Source organism: Cyanistes caeruleus, chromosome 12 (genome assembly GCF_971803275.1).
Source record: "Cyanistes caeruleus chromosome 12, bCyaCae1.hap1.1, whole genome shotgun sequence".
Classification (NCBI taxonomy): Eukaryota; Metazoa; Chordata; class Aves; order Passeriformes; family Paridae; genus Cyanistes; species Cyanistes caeruleus.
Window position 1 is genome coordinate 11,556,655 of NC_141712.1, and position 26,418 is coordinate 11,583,072.

The following is a 26,418-nucleotide window of genomic DNA, read 5'->3' on the forward strand; positions in this document are numbered from 1 at the left end:
TTGAAAAATGGGACAAAAATAAAAGAAACTGAGAATAGATTATGTTGATGATTCTTATCTAGTTCACAAATCCATTTGGCCTCGGGTATGAGATGTATCTTTCCATTTGAATCTTGGAGAATTAACTAAATCAATATTCCATGAAAGCCTCTTTTCCTCCCACTTTATTAAGATATTGCCCCACAGTGGCCCTTTTTCCTTATATTATTAAAATGCTTCCTTTGGAATTATCTCAGTTCCAGAGATGACCTGTGGCCTCAAGTCACCAATTAATGACTTCAGCAATACCTTATTTCAACTGAACAGCAGCTGAGATATGATGTACCTTTATCCCTTAGCAGGATACACAGCAGCTTGGGTATTTAGCATTGACTGAACAACAGGACTGACTTCCCATCCATGCACCCTCCACCCGTGTTTAGAAAAAAAAAATTAATTATCTGGGCTCTGTCATCACCAAACCATTTTAGTATCTGTTATTGTTTCCCTGCAATGAGTTTACAGGATGTTGCAAAATATGAAGATGTGGTTTACAGAGCTCCAGTTTCATGCTGTATGTGAATAGTGTTATACAAGTCATGTGGCAGCTCAGACATGTGTTTTGAGGTTTTTGGTGTGTCACTCAAGGCCCTTGGCCCTGTGTCCTTTGTATGTCTGGATGATGAATTTTATACTGGCAGAATATGCTGTTTGTGGAAAATAGATTTTTGTGTGGAGGAGCTGCCAACATATTTCCTGAGACTGACATCAAAGTACAACAAATGCTGTCAGGGAAGCCTTGCTCTGAAACACATGGGTTTGTGCATTAGTGTCTGTGGGAATCTGTGTATGCATTCAGGGCTTTTCTCATATTTAATAATAATAAACTACCAGACATATGTATCTGTAACTCAGCTCCCTCTCTGCCCCATCTACAGCCATCACCTTAGGCTTTTTTATCTCAAGCTAATGACAGTTGTGCCTTCAGCACTCAACAGTCCCTGACAAAATCCTGGAGCCGGCCAACAAGACACAAACCAGAACTAGAAATATCTAATATTCATCTGACTTATGGCATTATTATCACAGAAATTGTTCTTTTAAAATTCTGTTTAGCAACTCTGAGACCTTAAAATCATCTGACAAGATCAGGTTCAGTGTGAGTATTCTCTTAATTCCAAAACCATCCAACTTTCGCTCAGTTTCACATTTTAAACCTCAAAACAAATACATAACCTCACTGATTCTCACTTGTCATATGAAGCCTGTTTAATTGCTTTATTGCTGTATTTATATTGTTGTATATAAATACTGTAGATAAAAGAGTGAAATTTGCATAAAAGGCACTCTGCACTGAAAAATGTCTCAACTATTTTGCTTCAAAATTTTATCATTTGAGAACGTAAATTATAGGGGCCCTCTTACACTAGTAACTTTAGAAAGTATAAAATCAGTGCCTTCTCTATTTCTGATGTTTATTAGCCTAAGAGTGGGGAAGTAAAACATTTAAAAATATGTACAAGCTATTTTTGTCTTTGGGCTGTTGAGAAAGCTTTGCTTTGCTATTGCCCAGAGACATGGGAAACAGTGATGGATAGTCAGAGTGGGAAACCCATCTCTTTTATTCCCACTGTGCTCTATAATTTGTAATCCTTATTGTGTCTGAAGCTAAATCTGAGGCATTCCAGAGCCTCGATGCCGCGTGCAGCAAGGTCCAGTCAGCAGCACTCTGAGCTGGGAGGCAAAAGTCCTGGTGCCAGAGGTCAGGGACTGAACGGGGAGCTGGAGCCCAGAGATCAGTGCTCTGCGGTCTGGAGCTTGTGCAGAGCTCTGCACCAAAAGGAATGGAGAACAAAATGCTGCCAAGGCAAACGAAAGCCTCTTGCTTTCCTTTTGCACTGGTAAGAAGTGCTGCACAGGCAGCAATCAAACTCTTCTCGTTGAGACCAGGCAGTCGTTCCATTGCGCTGTTTTCCCAGCAGCCAGGTATTTATAATGATGTTTTCCATACTTGAGATCTGTGGCTGAAAATTTTAGTGACTTGTTAGTGATGTTTCTCAGCTTTTGGATCCTGCATAAATAATATATTGATAATGGTTTGTTATTTTGCTTTGGTTTCCTTTCAAGCATTGTCAAACTTTAGTTCCAAAGTACATTAAAAAGAAGAAGGATTATTTTGCAGCCAGGTATGGCTCTGTTAGAGAGAGGTAACAGGAAGAAACAAGCTTCAACTGATAGGCAGACAGTTGTCCTGATTGTACATAGATTTTAACTTGTGAAAAGACAAAAATAGTCTTTGTGCCAGAGATGTCTAAAATCTCACTGGGTTGTCATCTCAACCAACTGTCAGTCGGGACCTTTGTCATTTTGTTGCTGTCTGTCGTGTGGCTTTATTCACCTCTCCCTGCACTTTATTGCAGAAAAAGTCAAAAAAGTCCTAGGTGTCTTTTTTTATTTTATTTTATTTTATTTCCACAGAGCCTTAATCTGTTTTACATCTGTATGTGACTGCAGAAAGGCAAGAAAGGGTGAAAATTGATCAATCTACAGTAAAGCAGTGGGAGAGCTACTTAGTTCTGTTGAAATAACTCCTGTCCTATCCTGACAGATCTCAGCACTACAGCTTCAGAACCACTAGCAATCCTACAGAATGTTTTTTTAAGTGAAGTGCTAGTATTCCCTCTTGGTACATTTCTGAAACTATTCATATGTAGGTTTGCTAGAAATATTTAGGAGAAACAGCTGGGCATTACAAGAAAGCTGTCTTTTATGCTTAATCCTTTTTATATGACTCAGTTCATATTTATAGCATATTTTCCTTCAGCTTTCCTCCTCCTAGCCCCCATCTCTTTAATCTTCTGTGTCTTACATTTGTGTCTAAGAATACTTCCAAATGAGAGGTCAGAGAAGATTGAGCACAGTTTTGTCAGTGCTAAGGGCCTGATTCTGCACTCCTGATTGATGTCAGGAGTGCAATAATCAAAACTATCAAGAGGCCCCCGCTGTTGCCTGGATGAAGAATCAGTCTGGCATAACTGCTCTGGGAGAAACCCTGGGAGAAATTCTCCTGCCCTGCCATTTTATACTTGCTTTTACAGAGATAAGGTATGAAGACTTGTGGCTGCCTCATTTGTATCCACAAATATGTTTGCAACCCTTCAAATTACCCCTTCTGCAGCATTCCTGAATGCCTGCTATGAATTGCCTCCTTCAGGATAAAGTTACAAGCACAACATGGTCCAACAGAACATCGATGCAAAGCCACGTTACCTCTGAGTCACTGAACTGGACTCAGAGCAGATAAACAAATATCCCCAAAGTCACTGCTGTTATTAGATCATTGTCTGGCCAATGCATGGAGAATATGGAGAGTCCTAGGAGGGCTTTTTTCCCTTATCCTGTATTTAAATCTATGGAGCTGAACAGTTGATTCTGGATTTAGACTGAACCTTTCAATAACTTGTATTTTAATCAAAATCAGATGAGTGTGTGTGTGTATCTTCCTGCAACCAACCCAGAAGACTTTTCTTTAGGGTATTTCAAAATCATAATGTTTAATGGGTGATGTGGTGCTTTCTGACATTCTGAGACAGTATTTATCTTCATTACAACAAAATTATATCATCATTGCTGTGCTCTAAACATTAGAAGCTGATGAAGTAGTAGTTTGCTACAGGAAAGCTGTTAGAAGTATCAAGACTGTAAGACTAATAATGTCCACATTTTTTTGGAAAAAGATGCATACAATAGGAAACAAATCTCTTGTCTCACCCACTTTTGCTAGAATTCAGTTTCCATCAGTCCCTGATATTACGTTTTCTTCTGAAGAACAGGCTGAAGAAAGTTGTTAGCCAAGCCTAAGCACTTAAATATTTGTATTTGCTTGAGTATGAAAACAGCATCACTATCTCTTGTGATGACCATAGCTATATATGTGTGACATGATGAGATAAAATTAATTGCCTTTTGCCAAAGCAGCCTTTTCAAATGGAGCTGACCAAGCCCCATCAAGCCAAGGGGTCAGTGTCTGCAGTTGCTGTTTGCCTTTCACTGTGATGCAAAAAGTCTTGGGCTTCCTGAGGGGAAGGCACCCAGCCCAGCTGGCTGGGACTCAGTCACAAGCCTGCAGCTTAATTAGCAAGTTTCTAGTCCAAAGCAGTCTGAAGAGCAGATCAGGTATGATAGGCTCTCTTTTGCTTCTCTGAGCTAGAAGATGAAAGTGTATTTTCCTGGAGAATGTGTTACATAGCTCAGTTTATGACAATCCAACCTGACAATATTGAAGACATGAATGTGGAGTTGTTATCCCAGCAGGAGAATCAGGAGTACAGCGATTGCTTCTGCTCCAGTGCTCAGTACCAAAGATGGATTCAGTAAGAGCCAAGAGCAGCATAATATTTTAACAGCCCTGGAGAAGGAGCCCTGTATATGAAGGTTAGCCCATGTACCGCTGCTTTCTTCCAGTGTTTTCTCCTTTCAGCCAGTATTGGCTTGTTGGGGTGTGTTTTAAGCCAGCTGTTCTTTATCCAGATTCCAGCCCCCCTCATGCACTCAGAGGTCTGGAAGACAGTGCTGGCTGTGCAGGATGAAAAGGATATTTCTTGGCCCAGAACTATCAGGCTATTAGTCCATATCACTGCATGGTGCTCCCTGGAGACGGCAAGGGAAAAATGAACTGGACAGTAGTTAGCAGGTTAGAACAAACTGGGACTGGCCAGTAGCTAGGCAGGTCCTTGGCATGGGATGCAGACTTCCTGATGATGAACCAGGCTACCTTGGTCACAGAGTTTGTGTTCTTGACTTCACAACCTGCTGTTCCAAATCAAATAGATTTTTCCCCTTCTTTTCTGGCATAAATAAATTACACAATTAGAAGAAAAATCAAGCTGCATATATATTCCCTGAGGCAACCAAGTAAAAAAATCTGACAGTGAAAACACATCTATTTGTTTTTAATTTTTAAGAGTAGCAGGACTTTCCCCTCACAGTTACAATTAATCCACTGGCCTTTGGCTTTTCAACACAGAAAACTGGTGATGTACCTGTCTTAAGATGAGAAAAAAATTTTTAGTTACCTTTGCCTTCAGATGTCAAGGCACACCACAGCAAGCTTTGTGTGGCTGTGCAGAAGTTTCCCAAGAGAATTCCTCTGCCACACACCGCCCTGCAGCTGTACAGCATACAGGTGGGATGGAGACGTGTACTCCTGATCTTTCTGAGAGGAAAAATTCTCTGCATTACAGCTTGTGAATGCAAAGGTGAGATTTGGAAGGATTGGTGCTAGAATAGTCTGTTCATTGACATCTGTAACTGGCCTAGGACAAGGGAAGGCCCCTTTGAAGCCCTCTGTCATGGGAATGCCTTCTGGAGCTCTCTGCTTGACACTTATCCTCCTAAACTGGGTGGTGGCATGAGTGCCACAAGTTAGCTCTTGGATAACATATAGCTTGTGTCTAAGACACTATTAGATTTAGAAAACAGAATCATTTCCCAAAGCCCAGAGGGAGCAGAAGGGGAAGCAAAAGGGAATGGTTCTTAAAAAGTCTTATGTTTCTCTTTGGAAGAAAATTACCATCATCTATCTTTCCTTTCTTGCAAGCTCCTGGAACCTACTAGTAGTGCCCTGCTGCTGGATTTTCAGACTTCCATTTTGCTGAAGAATATCTCTCTGATGCAGGTGCCAGTGTCATTTATCAGAGGATGATGTCAACATTCCTGTGTCATACATGACAAATGACAGCAGAAAGGAGTGCCCCTTGAATTCTCTTACTTTTACTAGGCTCTTTCCTTTCTCCAGTTAAATGACATTTTATTTCCTACAGTGTTTCAGTTTAGACTTCTGCCTCTAGAGAGTGTGCGTTCAAATTGACTCAGAATGAGTGATTAGTACCAGGCACTGAGCTCCAAATTCAGTATTAGTGTAATACAGTTGCATGGCAATGGACATAAACTTTGCTTTCATGCTATTGGGGCAAATTCTGCCTTGTCTTACACCTCAGAAAATGTCAGAGAGCTTTTCTGATGTTTTCCAGTGGCAGAGCTGGCTGGATGTGAGAGCATCTGCCTCATCCCCTGTTTCTAATGCTTTTAAGGAGATGAAAGATTTTGAGTTGGTGAAAACTACCATATTCAGAAGAGTTTGTTTTGCAAAACATTTACCTGTTCATGTACTAGGGGGCACTTGGCTCCAGAAATCCATGCCTTGACCATGTTCTGTATGTGGGCCTGATTTGAAAGGTCATACAGAAATTAACTGGGTCAGCATCCAGCGGCACACTCAGTAAGTGGAGCAAAGCAAAACAAAATCTTGGGAAGTAAACAGGCAAGACAGAGCACATATGCTGCTTCTAATCCTATTTTTCTGCTGCTTCTTTCTATTCTTCTTGCTGGAAGAAGGGATTTGGACTCTTCTCTCTTAAGCCATGCATGTACAAAAAGGACTTTATTTTTAACTCATGTTAAAATCCTTTCTTGGACTAGGCAGCAACAGTTTTAACATGTTAGCTGACTGTGACAACCCAGAGGGGGGAGTTTAGGGTTTATCTTGACCAGTAAATGCCTGTTAGAACTGCTACTGCTTTGACTAACGCTTGTTAAAATATCAGTATGGACAACATGTGTTTTTAAAACCACACACCTGTACTCCTAATGACAGCAAGGCCTTGGGGGAGGAAGTGATTCACAGAGCTGCTGCTCCCTGCACTTTCCACCCACTCAACATTTCTTTATAGTGTATTTTCCTCTGTTCAAACACGCACAGGTCTGCCAACCCTCTGATTTTTCCGGTACCAGTCCTTTAAGCTAACCAGCAGCATGGCTTCCCTTTGTTCAGCACCCAAGGAAAGGGCTGGATTTTCATAAAAGCTCAGTATTCAGCAGCAGCCAGGGCACAGTTTGACATTCACATAAATAGCATCCCAAAAAAAAAACTTTTTCCCGTCCTGCTGTTTCCTCCCACTGCACTAGTCCAAACACTAACACAGATAAACAAGGAATTATTTAGAGAAACTAATCCAACTGAAGAGGACCATAAATAACTTGATTTTTCACTAGTACTGCCATTTAGTTGTTGTATTTCACACCTTCCATCTAAAATCAATAGAAACAGCAAAGCTGCTTGTGGACTTTGAGAAGTCTCTGGATCTTTTCTTGGAACAGAACAGATTTTTATTTTTTTAATTCAATTACAGACGTTTCAAACAATCTTCCAGAAAGGACAGGCTTGTTCCCAAGATCAGAGGGAGATAGGATTGTGACAGCAGTTATTTAGATGAACACCATTCATTATATTCTGGATTTAAAATTTATGCGCAAGTTTGCATTAGGGAAAAAAAAAAACCAAAAAAACCTTATAGTGACTTTAAAAACCCCTGTAGTGACTTTAATGGTCTTTAATAAGACACCTGCATGGTGACTTTTATTGAAAAAACTGATGGAACTAAATAAGCAGAGCATAGTTCCTGGGACAAACTGGGAGCAGAGCAGACCTTGCTGGTATTATGGGTGAGAGCAGAAGGGATCACTCACTCATGGAAGCAGAAGTGACTCAGATGTTTTCATACATTTATATTTTCAAAGGTTTCTTCAGAAGGAATAGATTTAGCAACATAGCTCTCCTTTCTTTTTAATATGGGAATGGAACTTTTTTTTTTCTGTACACTTCTAGTGTTTCCCCAAAGCAGGGGTCCGTTAGCTCCAGGCTCCAACAGTCCCACGGGCTGTGATCTTATCTTAGGCTGCCAAAGATCATTATACACATCACTGTCATGTTGCTGTGTTGTTGGTGGAGCTTTTTTCTTTCCTTCTGTTTCATTTTATTTGTTTTTTACAGAGGTAAAAAAAAAAGGTAGTAGGGTTTTTCTAGCCCTTAGACATGTAACCCAAGACAAAAGGCCTCAATTTCTCTCACTCTTCCCTTCCAACTCTACCAGCTGAAGTACTGTTTTTCACAGGATGAATTGCTGATATTCCTTCTTACACAAACTAAAGGCAGCAACTGAGTCTTCCAGTCTGTAACTGTCTTAACTCAGAAAGTACCAACATTAATATTCCTAATGGTAAAGCTTTTATTTTGGTTTCTATTCCATAGCCTAATATATATTTCTCATTCTCTAGTTACTGAAATATATCTGATGTGCCCAGCAGGTAACTTCTAGGAGTCACAGTAGGTCAAGTTTACTTTAAAAAAAGGAGGAAGGGTAGAAGGCGGAAAGATTAAAAACTATGAATTTCTTATATCCTGCAGTCTTGCCTTTATTCTGTATTTCTGAGTGGGTTTTTTTGGGGGCCTTTAAAGTAGCAAAGCCTTTTTATTAAAACAGTTACAAGTTTTCTTTGCTATTTTATGTGGCTCAAAAGTTACCCAGAATGTTTATCCTAGGGATTTGGGGTATGTATCCTTTATCTGGATTCATTTTGGTACCTTTCACAGATCTGCCAAAGCTCCCAGGACACCAAAACACTTGTGCTGATGGAGGCACATGATAGTGCTGGTGGAGACAGAGGTGACAGTGAGGATGTGGCCAATCCTCCTCCAATTTACAGGCTGTATACCAAAGTTTTCCAACACCTGATGGGCACTGGGCAGCCTTGGAGACAGAGGCAGAACCTTGGAGATGTGAGGTGGTACCTGGGAGCTCAGCTCTGTACTGGGGCTGGAATAAGCACACAGCTGCATCCCAGTGTAGTCCTTCCTGGAATATCATCTTTAGCAGTTCCTTCAGACTTAGAGCATCCCACAGCTGAAGATCTGACTCAGCTGGAGGGTTTTCCAGTCCTGGTGCCAGACATGATGTGTTTTAGCAGAGGAGCTGTACATAATCTTCTTGTCAATGTCATGAAGCTCGTGTGTCACAGGTGGCCATTCCCATGGAGGGTGGGATTGGCTTTCTCACCTCGTTCCCTGTGTAACACCTCTGCTGAGGCCATGCCTGAGCATGTCCTCCTGCTAAGACAAGGGTGTAAGAGGGATTCAGCCAAGTCAGCTGTCTGAGGCAATCGGGAGAAGCAGTCACAGAAGCCAGCATGCTGAGAATTTAAGGGGTGCTAAAGGGAGCCTTGCTGCAGTTGTGCCCTTCTTGAGTGACTGTGTGCCTAATAGAAATGCTAAACCAGAGCAGGATTTATATCTCCCAAGCTTGAGGCCCAAAGTAGCAGAGCAGGGTCAATCTTCCACGACAAACAGCCTCGAGGAGGCAGAAATATGTCCAGTCTTGGATAAGATACACTGATCATTCGAGTACTTTTCTGAGGTGGGTGAGGTGTGAATTTGAACCCTCCCAGCCAAGCAAATGCCACATCTTGAGACTGCCTTAAGTAGCAGCTGTGTCTTATCCTAGTGTGAGTATACTTTCTTCTTTGTCTTCAGGGAAAGGAGTGAAAGACAAAGAATGGCTCACCTTAATTTAGCTTGAATTGTTGATACAATTTGCTTTGTCTTTCCAGGCTAACTGGGTTTGTGGTCTTCATCTTGCAGTATGGAAAAATACCTATTATTCAATGTAAGTTAAATTTCCAGCAGTGAGTAGAAAAGACTACAGAGGTCTATTTTCTCACCTTCAGCTCCACTAAGGCATGACTGCTTCTCTAACCCCTAACTTAGAGCTGTATTGTAGGTGTGGTTGTGCTGATGCTGATGCATCTCCTGGGATGGAATGAGGGCTGGGAAGGTCAGTACCATCCGCTCCTCACCACTAGTTTTATTATTTCCAAAAGTTCCTAGAGGCTTCATCTGAGATCAGGGCCTCAATGTGTCAGACAAAAAGGTAACTAGAGGTTGGCTCCTTGTATGAAGAACTTGTGCTCTAAAGAAGCAAGACAGGCGAAAGTAAGAAGAGAAACAGAACAGTGGAATGATTTATCCGGGGTCACGGGGCGGGTCAGTGGCAGAGCTAAGATCAGAGTCTGTGTCTCTTGGTTTCTGCCAAGACATCACGTAGAACATGTCCACACAAAGGAATGTTTTAGATGTACATGTGGAAATTGCAAGAGTTCACCAGTATTGGAAATATTTCCATTTAGAACAGGAGTGTTAAAGATTAACCTCCTTTTCTGCTGTCATTCAATTCCTGCCTCAGTATCCTTGAAAACCTTGTTCAATCCACCAGCTCTTCATGTTGAGGCTTTCCTCTGCTTGTTAATGATACCAGGGCTTCCTCAGGGTAGCAACCTCTTATGAGAGCAACCTTTTATTTGCCCACATCTTCAGTGAGATGACAGACAATGGGAGGAAGTCAGATACGTTTAAAATATACTTAGATTTAACAGCACTGAGACACTTAACTTGTCAGCAATCCGATAATTAATCAGATTAATGGACTTTAATAAATCCACTGCATCCTTAGGACAATTGCCTGGTTAATATTTCATGCATACAGAATAGGTTTCTCCTGAGCTATGAGAATTTCAATATAAAACTAAAACTGAGAAGTAATCCTTAGCTTACTGTGCTACCACACCTTGCACGCAAGAATGCTGATCATTGCCTGTCTAGGAGCATCATTTAATTATATTTTCTCACTTCTGAGCTTAACACTATTGAAGGAAATCTACCAGCATTTAATTAAAGACTAAATACAGTCAATCTTTCTATCTGGTTTGGTACCCACTCAGAAATACATTTGATACCTAGACATCAAAAAGGATACTGGAGGTAACAGCATTAGAGAAGGTTTTGTAAGAGAATGGGAATCTAATTTGTATGTGGAAATTAAATTTATATTTGAGATTTTAAAAAGCCATTTAAGATCTATTGAACCCCCACCTGGGTTAGAAAGTAATGGAAATAAGTCATCCACTTAGGTCTTTACCTTACTAGGGGAAAGAAATTTTTTCAAAATAATTTTTAAAGTTTTAGATTAAGTTTTTAATTCAGGGTTATTCCAGCCCCTAAAACATATTGCAATGAAACAAAAACAACTCATACTGCAGCATTTTCATGTTAGCCTCATATTCAACTTGACATTTCTGATTGAGCAATGCTCTATTCTACATACAGAATTTAATTCTCATATTCTACTTTAGAAACTGAATTCTGTAAAATTTAATTTTTCAATAGGAAGCTGAGAAAAAAAATAACATTGAGTTCTGACTCCTAAAAAGGCAGGTCCAATGCAAATGATATGAAAGTAAGTAAAGAATTAATTAATTGCAGTGAATTTCAGATCAGGTCTGGAGATCAGTGTGCTCAGAATAGAACACCACAGAAGTCACTAATGTCAATGTCATGGTGGCATTTTTCCCTTGAGTGGGGATCATGAACAAACGAAATTAACAGAGGCTTTAATATTGATTTAAGAAGGTGCAGGCAGGGGCTCTAAGGACTGCTTAATGTTAAGCACGGGCATAAGTACTCTCCAGAAGATTTTTTTTATTTTTTTTTTACATCAGACACTATTTAAGTCAAAGGGAAAAGCAAATTTGTATCTGTGTGGAAATGAACTTTTTCAATAATAAAAGCAAAGGCTGTGAAATTCCAAGTTGGTGTGCGACCCCTGAAGTGAAGCAAATAATAGGGATTATATTTGTAACCTTTTTAGAGGTTTAATTAAACTTTATTATAACCTGTTTTTTACTTCAGTATTGTAGTACTGAAAGCTGCTTATACACTTTTATGCATTTGTCTTGTTCTGTAATTCATGTGGTTGGGTTTGTTACCTGGAGTTACAGGCTTGCTTTCCTGCTGAGGGAGGCTCATGGGGGCTTTTAGAGCAGAAATAATAAATAACTGACTTCACTTAAGGAGCCATTAAACTTTTTCCATGTTACGTGAAGTAAACAGGTATTGCACCCAGAAATGTAAAGTCTCTGTCAAGTTTGTGTGTGTGTCTTTAATTATGGTCTATATTTCCTCTGGCATGATTTATTAGTTTTCTTTGTAGTTTTGTCAGAGAGTTTACTTGCCATTTCAGTCTGAGGTAGCCATTACATTTCATTTTTTTTCCCTTCTCTTGGCAAGAAGTAAATCTGTACTATTTGCTGATTTGTTTATTACTGTCTGTAAACTTAACCCTGCTAAAGCCAGAGATTTTAAATACGTCAGATCATCTGAAAGCTACTTTACTATGGCTATATGGGTGACGTTATATGTGTGCAGAGAAATTCATTTCAACTACTACAAATGAGTCCTTTGGTAATACTCAGGAGTCCTAACGTGTGTGACATAATGAAACCTCCTAGATTACAGCCCACACTAATTACATCAGTTATTGCTACGTTCCAATCCCTGAAACAATTTGCTTGAAGCAGTGGTGACCTGTAATGGGCAGAAGGAGAGCTGGCAGCCCACGGACGCTCGGAGCTCCGGCACCAGCAGCTCCTCCTGCTGCGTCTCAGCGAGACCAAACACCACCAGGGAGGTGTTAACCTCACCTGGGAGGTACAGAGGTCCCCTCAGGAAAGGACAGTGGCTCTGGGGAATGAAACATTTAGGTTTTCCTGGTTTTATTGCCATTTACATTTATTCTGCAGCTACTTCTCCATGTATTAACTTTTGTCTCTTCATTATGTCTTTAATTCCTTTTTAAGAGTCCAGAGATTTTTTTTTTTTTTCTTAGTAGTATTTCCTTATTTTAATTGACATAAGAGAAGATACTTACTTTTACTCCTTAGTCTTTTTACTCTCCTGCTCGTGCAGAAAAGAAGAAAATAACCGAGCTGGGACGATGTCTCAGACCAAAAAGCACATGAATCTTGCTGGGGAGAAGCTGTGCCTAAGCAAACTACTGTCAGTAATCTTGATGAGGATAGATGTCAACTGTTTATTTATTCAGATGTGGGTTGGTTAACTTGCTTTTTCACTGTGGTGATTGCTACAAATCTATAAACAATACAATTTATTTATTTTTTTTTTTGTTAATTGGTTCATTTTGCTGAATTGGAAAGGAAAGCAGAGAAATGTAAATGTTTTTGCACAAATAGATTCTACCAAGAAAAAAATCTAAAAAAACAAAAACCCCAGTGCAAATTATGAGAAATGCTGCCTGCATGTTTTGAAACACAGCTAAAATGCCAGAGATGAGAATTGTGGCAACACATGTGGCACTCAGGTTTTCCTTTGCATGTTTTTACCACTTTTTATAAATGTCAGGTCCTGTGCACTGTGCTGAAGCTGTTTGATTTTGACTTCCCTCTCACTGTAGGTGCAGAGGATCAACATCAAGCAGAACAAGGTGTTTTCAGCACTTGGGTCAGGGGCATTAGGAATCCTGGTCCATGAGCCCCCATGGATGCTCCAGGGGCACTGCACGGACCCTCCTGCCATCGTCTGGGCTGGGAATTGCCTTGCTGTGTTCCGCAGCACCTCTCTGCCTTCCAGCAGGCTGTGATCCCAACCTGTGCTGCTCTGCCAGGTACCTGGGGCTCACACCAGCTGCCCTGGGAGCAGAAAAATCAGCCAGAAACATCTGTTCATGGAGGGGCTCAAGTGCTAACCAGGCAGTCCTGTGGGGAAGAGACCCTGACAGAAATCCTCAGTCACTGTCACCGGTGTGACCAGTGTCGTTCAAAACTGAACTGTTCTTCGGCAGTGGTCACACTTTCTGGAAAAGTCCAACCAATTCTTGGTTTGGGCTCTTTTGTTCTTGACTCACATAGATATATCTGTGTGATGAAAGTGTTGTGATTCAGGTTTGGCAATTCATTGCTTTGTCATGAGACAGGAGCCCCCCAAGCTTGGCTGTGAGCTGCTTGCATCTGCCTGGCAAAATTACTGAGACTCTGCTGGCTGCTCCCCCAAAGCCTGGACCACAAAGTTACCTGGAATTCCCTCTGCACCCACCTATCTCCCAACTGCAGATTTCTGTGTCTGCCTTCTTCCCTGCAGTTGGGAATATAAGGTGCTCATTTTGCTTTGGGAATGTGTTTTTCACAGAGGACACATCTTTTTCTCCCTCTCGTGTCATGAGATCCCTCTCACTCCTCTTTAGGCATTTTTTTAAAATTTTATTTTTAAATTTAATTACACTTCTCTGTCATTCATTGCTCGACACATTGAGTGCATCTGGAGAGGAAGGGGTAGCAGGCACATAAAGTCTTTTTTTTTGATTGTTGTTGAACAGAAAGTTCCTTGCTTTTAAACATTTGACTACAGGAAGGTGTGTTCTTGTTACCAGAAGAGGTCAGGAATCCCCGTGGACAATTTAATCATGATCTTATGATTTTGTTCAAAATTTACTCCACAGGCAACTGTGGCTTCACTTTTGTATTTTTGATTTGTAGAGGAAAATAGCTCTACCTGTTACTACTTGACACAGGAACAGTTTTGCTGGACAAACACTGCTGAGTGTTATGTCCAAGCAGCCAAAGCAAGACCATTGCATGGGTTTGTTTCATTTTTCCAATAGCTGTTGTAAAATAACTAGCAAAGAACCTGCAATACTTAATGAGCCTGACAGACAGGGAAAGGTCAAAAGCAAGCAGGAGACCTGTTCTAACTCAATCCTCCTAGACTTATAACTTGTTTCTTAGACCAAACAGAACTTCTATTAAACACCAAAAAAATAAGAGGGAAAAAAAAAAAAAGAATTAAGAGATGACAGGCTGAAACTGCCTACTTTCCTGTCAGTGTCAGAAGGCATAAATAGTTTAAGTTTGCAGTGATTTCTGATTGAATATCCTTTTGAAGTTATGATAGCTATAATTTAAAGCAACAGTTACCATATTTTCTTCTCTTTGTGACATTCTTTGATGCCCTAAGTATAAATCTGCTTAAAATAGCTATAGCCATTCCTGGGTATGCTACCAGGATTTTTGGAGGTTCTGCCTCTAATTGCCATCATATGTACCTAATATCACAAACATAACTGCCTAATGACAATGTTGCTGCAAATACTTTCTTGACATAAGAAGAAAGATAAATTCAGAGGTACACATTAATTTTAAATTGTTTGCTAAGACTAAAACTTTTGCAAAGAAATTAGTTTTAATTAGCATAAATACTGTTCCAGGGCTGCTTGGCCCCAGACATGTATTCAGCTGTTGAGGAGTATTATATTATGATCAAATACAGCATCAGAAAATTGCTGCTTTTCAGGGGCAATTACAAAAATATTTTGGTATAAAATGATTCCAAACCTTGACATTGCCTCACACAACTATGTATGTACTCAATCAAGTAGATTTGTTTTTCCCAAAAGATTACATGCAACTTTAAAAAATACATGCAATTTGGGGATGAATGGAGGTTCATTGGCATCTTTCTCTATCTCCATTCTATCTCCATTCTGCTGCAGTTAGAAGAGAAGCTGAGCCTCTGAATATGTTCACTTTAAGACCATCTCATTATTGCATTGTGTAAAATAATGGAAAAACACAATGCATTAAAAATTAAATGTTTTAGTTAACTTATCTGGTATTTTCTGTTTTAATAATAAGCCTTTAATTATTTGAATGAATTGCAACATTTACTTTTTGGCATCTGGGAATAGAAATTATTTAAATAAAACTTAAAAAATAAAACCAAAAAAGGCAAAACAAAACAAAAACAAACAAACAAACAAAAAACCCTGTAAATGAACAAATGAAAACAAAACAAACAAAAAAGGAAACTACAGAGGCACCTCTTTGGGGACCAAGCAAGGATTACCAGATCAGAGTACTTAAAGGGTTGGAAAGGAAGCTGGACAGATGGTAAAAGGGAACAGGACAGATGAGATAAATTATGATAATGTTGTAAGGCCCATTGAAGTGGGTGTCACAGCCAAGTGCAGTTTTTGCAGTTTATTGTTGAATATACTTTCTCTGCTTCTGTGTTCTTCCTTGCAGTCAAGACCACCAAATCCTGCTTGCCTCACTTGCTAGGACTTACTCTGCATTTTTATCACCTGATGCTGTCTCCTAATTACATAGAGTTCAGATCTGTAATAGCTCTGCTGACTTCCAAAGTAAATGTATAACTTTATAAACAAGGTAAGTTGGAAGCACAAGTGATCTTGCTGCAGCAGCAGGATACTTCTTGGCAAGGGCCAGTTCCTTTGACTTCCTTGGTAACTGAAATACAAGGCAATTTGCAGTGGTGTCACTGTAATTCTCACAAGTGCTCCAGATCTCCAGTGCCTCTCAGCCTCATTTATAAGAGAGTAACAGCAGAATGACACTCCAGGTTGATTTGGTAGTGTAATGAGTAATTGTCATGCATGGCAGTGGAGGAGTTGGGCTTGTACTTCTAGAGTATAAAATTACTGATAAGCTGTTCTCCCTTTTCCCAGCTCTCAGATGGAACTGAGATATGGAGGGATGAAGTTTCAGCTTTGTGGCTCTGCTCCTGGACTCTGGCCTTTCACAGAATGCAAGCTCATGATCTTGCCACTCAGGGAGTTGATTTCTTCAGAAGTTCTTCAGAGATTCAAAGTGCAGATAGGACAGTGCACCAAGTCCTGCACCTGAGCTGATTGCAGACACATACAGATCAGTGGATGGGAAAGTCTCTAATGTCTTTGTTTGCTTCCAAAAGGCATTTTCCTCAATCTGGTGCCATGAGTCAAGAACTGATTTTAGTGTTTGGATAATAAATCCTTCATCCAACTCTTAAAATTCCATTTGAAGAGACTCAATCATCATCCCTGCCCAACAGTGAGGTAAGGTAAGTGTCAGCTTTGGGATTACAGGCATCAATGGGCAGGTTTTGGTGTCTCCTGGCACCTCCTGGATCTACCTTGAGAAGGCAGTGGAGAGAACTGTGATATCCAAGACTTCATGTTAAAGACAATCTGGCAGTCTAACTGATCTGAGGTTTGCTGATGACCCTGCCCTCCACACTAAATAATTTAGGCTGCCCATCTGTGAAGGAGAGAACTGAGTAGGACTTTAAGAAACAACAAGGTGTGTGATGCAGATTCTTATGCTAACGGGAAAACCTTTCTGTATGGGAAAACAGAGGAGTCAAGAAGACATTTTATTAATCTCTTGTATAAATTACATCTTACAGAACACATTTCTAATATCTAAGAATGAGATTTTGAAACGGCAAAATTACAGTTACCAAGACAATCAGTATCAGTCCAAACCAAATACAGCACGTCCTAAAGGAATATGTCAAAAACCAGTTACTTAGCTGCAGTAAAACTGAGTATTTTGATGCCAAAAACTGTGGAGGACATGAAACTGCTGGGAATCACTGATGACTGTGTGTACCCTCTCCCTCTAAACAGATATTTAATTCTTCTTTGAGTAAGTAGCTGGAATAGATTGAGAAACCTGTACAGTTTTGGGGTTGTTGTGCCTGTGCAGATGCAGTGCTCTGTACCATGTTTGCTGCAGTGGCCATTCCCTGAAGTCACATACTGCAGCTGTCATGCTAGCAGAAGTCTGTTTATCTCTTTATGATCACAACTGGAAACAAATGTTCTCAAATTCTACATGCTAAAGAAAAAACACTTGTGATTTTCATGGTTAAAAATTGTGGGCAATGATAGAGAGAAACAGAAAGAAAAGTACTGTGAGAGTCTAGCAGAAGCCTGTGCCTGGGTTAACTGCTAATCCATGCCCAGGAGCCCCCAGTCCAGTGAGAGTGAGTCCAGCCCTGCCCTTTTTTTGTTCAGGAAACATGTTTCTCAGCTGTTGTTACAGAGGCTGGATGGTGATTTTGTTGAAGGCAATGGGAAGAGTATCTTCAAGGGATCAGAATCTGGCCTTATTTTTGCTGCAGGCTAAATGGGAAATTATCCTTTTTTTTTTTTTTTTTCATATTCCTGAAAGTACTCAAACCAGCATTGTATGGGTTTCCTCCTTATTTCCTTTTGTTCCTATTCAAGCATCTGTCTGAAGTAGTGTATTACATACTAATTTGGTCAGAGCTCTTTTTTTTTTTTTTTCTTTTGCATGGTTGGGTGTGATTACAGTCTTACACTTCATTTTCATTAATTTGCTTCATTTATTTGCTTTTGATCTTTTATTGAGCCTTATAGTATCTGTGTGTGTGAGAGAACATGCGTGCGTGCATGCAAACGGGAAATTTCTGCATTTATTTGTCTCTGGACAGAACACCCTCCCAGTGGAGCTGGGCTCTTGGTTACACCTGCTGCTTGTACATGGGTCTGACTGCTCACTGTGAGCCAGCAGCAGGGCACTCCCACCGTGGCCCTGCTCACCCACCTGCCTTTGTCCTTGGCAGTTCAGGCTGGAGCAGCAGGAGGAGTGAGGCTGCCCAGGGATTCCTGGGGCACAGCAAAGCCCTCCTTGGAGCAGCGCTGCCCTGCTCCGGCACACCGAGCAGGAGGGTCTGGGAAGAGGCTGCTGGCTGACTTTCCACCCTGGCACTTGTTCCGTGTTCCTGTAGGGGCATCTGAGGCTCAAACATTTCCTGTAATGTTCCCTTAGTAGTCTTCATCCTACGGGAAGGACTATAAATATGTGGATTACAAATTGAAATAAATACACACGTTTTGGGATAGTTGCTGGTAGCATCCAGCGCTGCTCTGCGATTCTTGCAGGCTCCTCTGCTGTGTGAGAGGAGGGCTTGGCCTTCCAGGAGCAGCCCTCAGCACCAGCCAGGACACAGTGACTGGCTGGCCATCACACATTCAGCTCAGAAGTGCTCTCCCTGTCTTCTGCAGTGGGACACATCTCTTTGCTTCTCTTGCTTTGGGTTGTCCTCACTCCTGATACCACGAGCATGGTAACAGGGCAGTGGCAGAGGATGCCTTTCACCTTTCTTTTCTTCCCCTATTCCTCCTATCGCAGATTGTGTTGATACATGTGTTTTGCCCTGATCATTTCCTGCAAAGTTGGAGGGTAAAGCTCTCCATCACATGTCATCGTTGTCTATAATTACTGTTCTGTCATTGTCCTGGAGAGGAGCTGCTTCTGTCACCCCATCATCAGCTTTCTTCTCATCTTTTTGAAGCTTCACTTTCTCTCCTAGGTACCCAGGAACAGACTGATGATAGACTCTGTGATGTTTTTTGATCTTTCCCCTCATACCCTTGGATCTTACTCACCAATCTTCCTTGCCTTTCTGTCATTGCTAATAAATTTTCATTCCGTTAATGTTATCTGTATGTTAATACAGGAAAAGATACCAAAGTAGGAAATACTAATTCCAGAGTCAAAAGATATTTGGTTTGGCCAGCAAGGATATTTTTAGCAGTGATAGTCCATGCAAGTCTTCTGGGTGTGCATCCTTCCACAAAAGCCACATTTAATGGGCAGTTACATGGAATGGCAAAAATGTTGTTCTTAATTAGTAAAACCTTGTGTTTCTAAAATAATTTTTATTGTCCTGAGCTTGCTCTATCAAGCTGTGGTCAATAAGGTCTGGCCTTGCCATTGTTCTTGTTTCTCAGGCAATGTTTTATAATACTCCCTGTTATTCCTTTTTCTTGACATATTTTATATAAATATTATAAGAATATGTTTGATTTGTACCATCTCATCTAGAACCTTTTAAAATTCCTTCTTGAACTAAAAGCATACCAATGCCTGAAGAAAAATAAGCACAGTACCCTTATCACTCTGGTACTGTTTTCTTCTAAAATATCTCCCATTTGGAAGTCTTTACTGTAATAACTGGGATATGAGCACAAAGGCTGGAATTTTCCCAAATAAGAGAGCTTTAAGCTGTAACTTCTTAATACAAAAGCTTCTTTTTTGTTAAATTATATATAAGTATTTTCGGCAGGACCTCCTATGCTCAACTATGCGGTGAGCACTCCCTTTTGCAGTATCAGCTGAAAAGTGTATCTTCTATAGCATTTATATCAAGGTCACTGTTAGAAACAAATCTTGCTTTACTTTAGAGGGTGAGCCAGAGGTATCTATTCAGAGATACATGCACAAAATACGTGGCTGCTTTTTAGTTTCAGGATCATTGCCCTCTGATCTCACTCACCTCTTTTAATGCTGTGCAGAAACACAAACCCTGGATTGCAGTCTGGGCAAAAACATGGGTTGGATGTGAATGAATCAATAGATTCTCCACACAGATGAGAACATAGAGATTCTTTCAATCTGTGATATTGCCAACTGCAGACAGAGTATTTCCTTTCTTTTGCCCCTTTCTGCACATTTACACCCGTATTAAGAAGAGTGAATCCATCTTGTTGTTCAAAAGATAAAGCTTCTCCTATAACATGTCACTAACTGCTACAGCTGATATATTTCAGAGGAAATTTCAGTGGGATTTGGATGCCTAACTGCTCTAAATTCCTTTGGAAATCCCAGTCTCGTAGTCCTATATGGTGGTGTAAAAAGTGCCTTCTGTAAAGAAATTTTCATTTCGCATCTCTCTCCTGGGCCAGCTGGGACACAGCATCTCAAGCAAAACAGAAATCACATTTCCAGCTCCCCCTGCTTACAAAAGGATATGTTTCATCCCCCCCAGCAGCACTGGTGCCTGCTGGGTCTGGGAGAAGGAACCTGATGATCACGCCGCTGCTGGGGTCAGTGGTATGTTACACTGCCTACATTTTCTTTTCAACTCTCAAAAATGTGTTTTGCCTTTCCATTGGCAGTATTCCTAAAACACTGATGAGGCTGCAAATACTAAGCTCTTTATGGTTCCAGTCTATAGCAGTTAGGTGGGTTTTTCTGTGCGTTTCCCATGAAATTTTTGTAAAGTGTGTGTAAGAAATGCCTGATCCAATGAAGAAAATAGCAACTGATACATTTGTTTTTCAGCATATACATACAGAGTTTAATTTAGCATAGAGAAGCAACTAAGAATCAAGTATTGTTATGGTAAAACACTTCCTTTCATCTAGAGTTATATGTGATCCCATAATAAATCCAAATGTGCATGATAGTGTTTTTAGAAAGTGAAAATTTAAATTAAGAGTGTGGCTAGTACTGAGTTCCACTCTCTGCCATTATCTCAGTAAATTTGAGTTTGTGTGGCGTGAGTATTCAGAAGTAAAACTTGCATGAAATCTTCCAATTGTGAATGCCTTTTCCTTATAAGAATTTGCAGTGAATCTCTGGAAACTTGCTAAGTCCCCAAGGGGATAAGAATTCACAGATCTAACTAACCCTGAGGGTCATGTTATCACACAGATTAACTATTCTCAACCAATTTCTGAAATGCATTAGGCAGTTAAGGCTTTCTATCAACATTAGTAATGTGTACTTTCTTTTTCTACCTATTTGTCCTTAAATATATTTATTAGGTCCCTGACACTCAGGGGCCCTCTTTCCTATTATTAATCAGCTTCTCACATGTCCCTGAAGCATCTCTATTTCACATTTTCAGCTAATTATTCTTCTAATTATTCCTTTTAATGGAGTCAGTACACAGTACCGCTAATATTAATACATAGTGCTACTCCACAACATTGTATCTGTAAAAATAGTATCAATAATATCAAGCATATTTTTTCAACCCAAACAAAGTTTTGAATTTTGTTGAATAAAACAAGGGATGTAATGTTTCTCAGAAGCTGTGTTATAGACTTGATAAATAAAGGCAGGAAGTAGGAAGTCACTGAGAGTCAGATACATCAAAATGAGGACTTTTATAATATCTGTGTCTCAGATAAGGCTTCTCCAAGTTAAACTGATATATACCATGGACAATGGCTGTATATGAAAGAACACTTGGGGTCAATCCCATTATCTGGCTGTTTTCAGGAGAGTCAAGCCTCACAAAAGGGTTGCCCATGAACAGAAAGCTGGAGGAGACTTCCTCAGCCATTGAGTCCCATCTCCTGTTCATACAGGCAACCATATCATGAAATGACCGAATTATCTATCAAACTACTCTGATGAAAGCAAATAAGTGCTTGTTTTGGGGTTGGGCTGGGTTTTTTTTTGGTTGGATGGTTTGGGAATTTGTTGTGCTCCAAAGCCTCCCTATTCTGATGGTTTAGGGCTTCCTTTTAGTTCCCAGGTATTCCTGGTTCACTTGTATCCACTTCCTCTTATGCCAACACTGTCCTATAATTCCTAACCTGTAAAGTGAAATACCAGCTGCAGGACAAGCTGAACTTGCTGGCCCTGTGGTGAGGAACAGGTCGAAATGCCTCTGGGTACAAAGAGTTTGAAGGTGCCTGTGAGGATGGCCCAGGTGACCCTCACCCTTCTTTTGAGGGAAAAATCCCTGAAGAAAAGTGTTTCCTTCCCAAACAGATAGGGCATAAATATTTTTCTGTTTCAGAAAGCTTGTGCAAAACTATAGTCTGCTCTTACACCAAACCATTTAATAAGTTTAATTAAATGGAAGCTTATGATAATTAAACCAAAAGCCTAAGGGCCCTGTTCTGTGAGGACTAACTCCTTGCATAAGACCAATTTCCATATAATTTAGACAACAAAATAGCGGAACAGTACTCTCCCATCTAATTTATATGAAACTGGTAATCTCCAAACCTGATTTATATTACCCTGTAAACATACTTCTTGTATCTTAGCAGAACCTCCAGAACAAGTATTAAAGCAGAAGAGAAATAAAAGCTTTTTAAAAGGGAGCCCCACTTTAAAAAAGCAAAGCAAAACAAAAAATAACCAACCAAGAAACCCTGAATGTGCAAATTAAACCATAATCTGATAAACTCTGCATGAAGATCAAATATCCTTAAACAAATTCTTTAACATAGCGGGTACTTGTAGGTTCTTCTTTCATAACAAATTTACATATTTACTACTTCTGGGTGTTTTCTTGAACTAGTGTTTGTGATCAATGCTAGGCAAAAACCCACACTCCTTATTTTGGAACTCCTTACCGTCTCCCCGAGTGTCCCAAAGGAACGGTACCGTGCATTATCTCCTCCGCCACCTGTATTTTTATTGCACTTCAAAACAAAGCTGCAGCACTACAAAGAATCAATGGGGCCTGATTCTTCACTTCCTTACTCCAACCATGCACAATCTCACTGCAGACAAAGCCATTCCTCCTGCTTACAGCAGGCACGGTGGGAAAGCCCCCAGCCCTCCCTAGCAGCTTGACAGGATAGCAGATTTTGGTCCTCTCCCTATTCTCTCCTGCAGACACGGGCATGAGAAACACAACACACATGGAAGGGGAATGATGACCCTTCCTGTTCTCCTCTGCCCCCCTGTGCATCACAGCTGATAACAGATCTTGGTGTTTGGTCACTTTACTGCACAGGACTCTGTTTGGGGGGGAGGATTTATGTTTTGTTTCACTGGGTTATTTTTAAAGCAACTGGAATTGGTGGGTTCTGGCTCAGAGAGGTTGATTTTTGTGCCAGTTCCTATCCAAAAGAAAGCAGTGGGCAAGAGGAAACGTTGAGGAAAGCTATAGGTGTGATAGTTGCAGAAAAGGTGAAAGCATTGTTGTGAAGAGGCTGGACACCAAATGCTGCTGTGCACAGCTACTCCCTATTAGATGCTAGTGATTAATTGCTCAGGGTTAGGAGATAACCAGGTCAGAGCCTTATGAGATACACACTTCCCACTGGCAGTCAAATAGTAGACACCCATATCTAAAGTCTATTTGTAGAATTAGTGGGGAGGCACTGTCCCTTGTACCATAAACGAGTTGATCATTACAGTTTATAATGCTCACCCCTCAATTTCTAAACCTTTCAGACACTGACAGTCATAATTCTCACCTGCGGTTTTGCTTGCAGTGCAGAGCAAACACAAAGCCCAGGGGTTAAAATCCAGCCCAGATGAGACAGAATTGTTCCCTGTAAGACAAGGCATCTGGAAGATCTCAGCCTGTTGCTGACTGCCCTACCTATTTGTGGGCTTTGACCCAAGCACAAAGAGAAGCATTGCATCCTGAGGGTCATTTTTGACAGCACTGAACATGGAAACCCATTCTCTTTACAATCTTTAGAAGTGGCTGACAAAATATCTTAAGTATTCAAAATCTGTGACCTTTTCCTCCAGGCAGAGACTTGGTCATGGTGATCTATGTCTCTGTGGCCCTAAGGCCAGATTAATACAAGGCGTCCCCCAAACCACCTGCAGGCTGGAGCTGCCAGGGAGGAGATGTCTGACTGCTCAAGGGCCCTCACCTGGGGAAGCTGGCCAACCCTGCACTCAGCAACTGCATTTGCAAGTATGATTCAAAGTCTTCTTAATTATTGGCATTTAAAGCCTAAAATAGTAGGAAGCCAGACTCTGTGACAAGTTTGAGGCTCAAAATGTAAGTGTGCTGTTTGTTTTTTGTGTAGATTTTAAAACAAATAAATAAATCAATAATAGAGATTGTCAAAGGAAGAAGTGGAAGGATTGCAATAATTTCCCTAGATCATTTCCCTAGCAAGACATCATCACTTGCCCCATTGCATGCTTCCCAGGGTTATGCCAGATGGCACAAATACTAGCATTTTTCAGAGTAGTCAACTCCCTACTCTGTATTGAAGAACTTCTTAATATCATTAGCAAGCTTGCCTTTTCTTAACCTAACTTTTACATTTTTAAGATTAGAAATGTTCTTGGAGTAAACCAGCACATTAAAACCTAAGCCCATTTTAAATTTTTTTCACCTGAACTGGTCTGTACCCCAAAAGTCCTCCTCTCTTTTATTACAAAATGGAGTACACCAGATCCAGGTGTACATTGAAATGGATCAGACACCCCAAAGCTTCTGGAGGGCTTTAAACAGTGGATCCAGTTTGGACAGATTACTGGATTCCAATAATGTGATGAGTCCCAGAATAACTGAGATGATTCCAGACTGGGGGAAGGTACAGAGGAATAGGAAGGGTATTTGAAGCACTTGTTTGAGGCTGGGGAAGAAATTTGGGTGCATGAAAGGGAATTAGGGGAGGAAGATGAGGGGAAGATAGGAGATGTGATGGTCTCCAGTGGTACCTTCTGCAACTTCACTGAGCCCAGCTCACATGAAAATTGTTACACCTTTGGATGCAGTGCTGCACATTACAGATGTGGCATTAAACCTTCTGCACCCGTCATGAGAAATATTTGTATGACTTTATTGTGAGCACACTTCTATAGTGACCTGAGCTGGATTTTCATTCTTTTAATCACATTTATGGTTAAGAGGAATTTTCTGCTCCTGAATTTGCAAGCCCTAATCCAGAAAACACAAATCTCTTATATTCCATATTGCTGAATATGTGGTCCAAGGATCATTCATAAACCCTGTAGAGAGCAAAAAATGTATTTGTATCTCAGTTACAAAACTCAGACAAGTCTTCATATTTCTACCATGTTTTGCTGATGATGGAAAGTCCACATTTCATACCAGGCCCTTTGTAAGTGTATATAACTTTCAGGGACACCAAAAGTATCTCTTCCCTCTAATACCAAGTCTGAATTTGGCCCATATCATTTGTTAAATGGCTCAGAAAAAAAACCAATTTATCTTAAAAGAGCAAAGTAGTCTGATACAAATAAGGAAAGGGAGTAGAGAGTGAAAAGAGATGTACAGAACCGAGTTTCTGGGTGAAAAGCAGCCCTGGTCACAACCTACCTAGCTACAGTTCTCACCATCTGGTTTCAGACATATTTACTTTGTTAGTGTAGCAAGTAAGGAAAAGAAAATGTCATCCTAGTTCACGTGCAGCATCAAGATTCCAAACTCCCATGATAAATAATGTACAAAGGTGCGAAAGTACGATTGTGTTTGTCCTGGGCCTCCTGTTAGGGACGTGTGAGGGACGAGGGGCACGGTGCTGCCGTGGAGCTGCCAGCATGGTGGTCACTTGGCCAAACACCCCCATGGCACTGGCCAGCCCCGGTCCCAGCACACCGAGCTGCTTTTCATGGGAAGCATCTCGCGTTCCGGCACCTCGCACACACGCAGCCTGTTTTCTGGGACGTTGTTACCTTGGTGCTGTTTTACACTTCCTTCCCAAAAAGCTTCAAAGTCTATTTTTTTAACACATATTTATTAAAACTTTCTCGCACTATTCAAAAGAATATTTGAATGGCCGCTCCAAACCCCGCTGCCTAATGACTGCCAACTCGCTGAAGAATGGAGGCAAGGGAGGTTTTACTTTGGGCGGGGGGGAGAGAAAATAAAGAGAAATCGGCCCAGCTTCAAAGGGCGCATTTCCATAATTGCCCTGTAACTTTGGCAAAATAAATCTGAAGGGCTGAGAAAAGCACAATCTCTCAGATGAGTGCACTACAAAAGCCCCAGAGATCCCCAGTCCCACTTGTTACTATTCTAATTCAGTGAGAGAATTCGGTCCCTAACCTCAGCAACAAAAGCCATGAAATCACCGTCCTCCCATTCCGATAGCCCATTCCCAAAGAATAAGACCTTATCCAGCCTTTGTCTCCATCCTGCCCACAGACACTCAGTACAAGTTAGGATAGCATTAGGTGGAAGAACAATGGCTCAAGGTTTTTCAGACTGGCAATTTAAACCCTCGGTCTCTGGTTCTGGGTTGAAAATGTGTGTGCTCCTACATAGCCGGGGGAGGTGGGGTCTGTTTCTGACTTGTTTTGTTACCACAAGAAGACTTTTTTGTAGTTTGTATGTAGTTGAATTTCCATACGATCTGTCTGTCTAAACTTCCCAGATGAATCAAATGCACATTTGAGTTATAAAGTATATTTCTTTGAAAA

The 26,418-nt window shown here is 40.7% G+C and overlaps 1 long non-coding RNA gene across 2 annotated transcripts in view; it reads left to right on the plus strand.

Annotated features, from left to right (window-relative positions):
* LOC111934349 (uncharacterized) overlaps positions 1-20,844 on the plus strand; it is a 36,465-nt gene extending 15,621 nt beyond the window's left edge. The window contains exons 1-2 of one of the 2 annotated variants that reach the window (XR_002867167.2): positions 15,742-15,885; positions 16,185-16,509. This is a non-coding gene — a long non-coding RNA (uncharacterized LOC111934349). Of the gene's footprint in view, positions 1-15,741; positions 15,886-16,184 lie in introns of those variants that run through there. The other variant, XR_015275242.1, reaches the window with a different exon arrangement.
* The last annotated feature ends 5,574 nt before the right edge of the window (positions 20,845-26,418 follow it).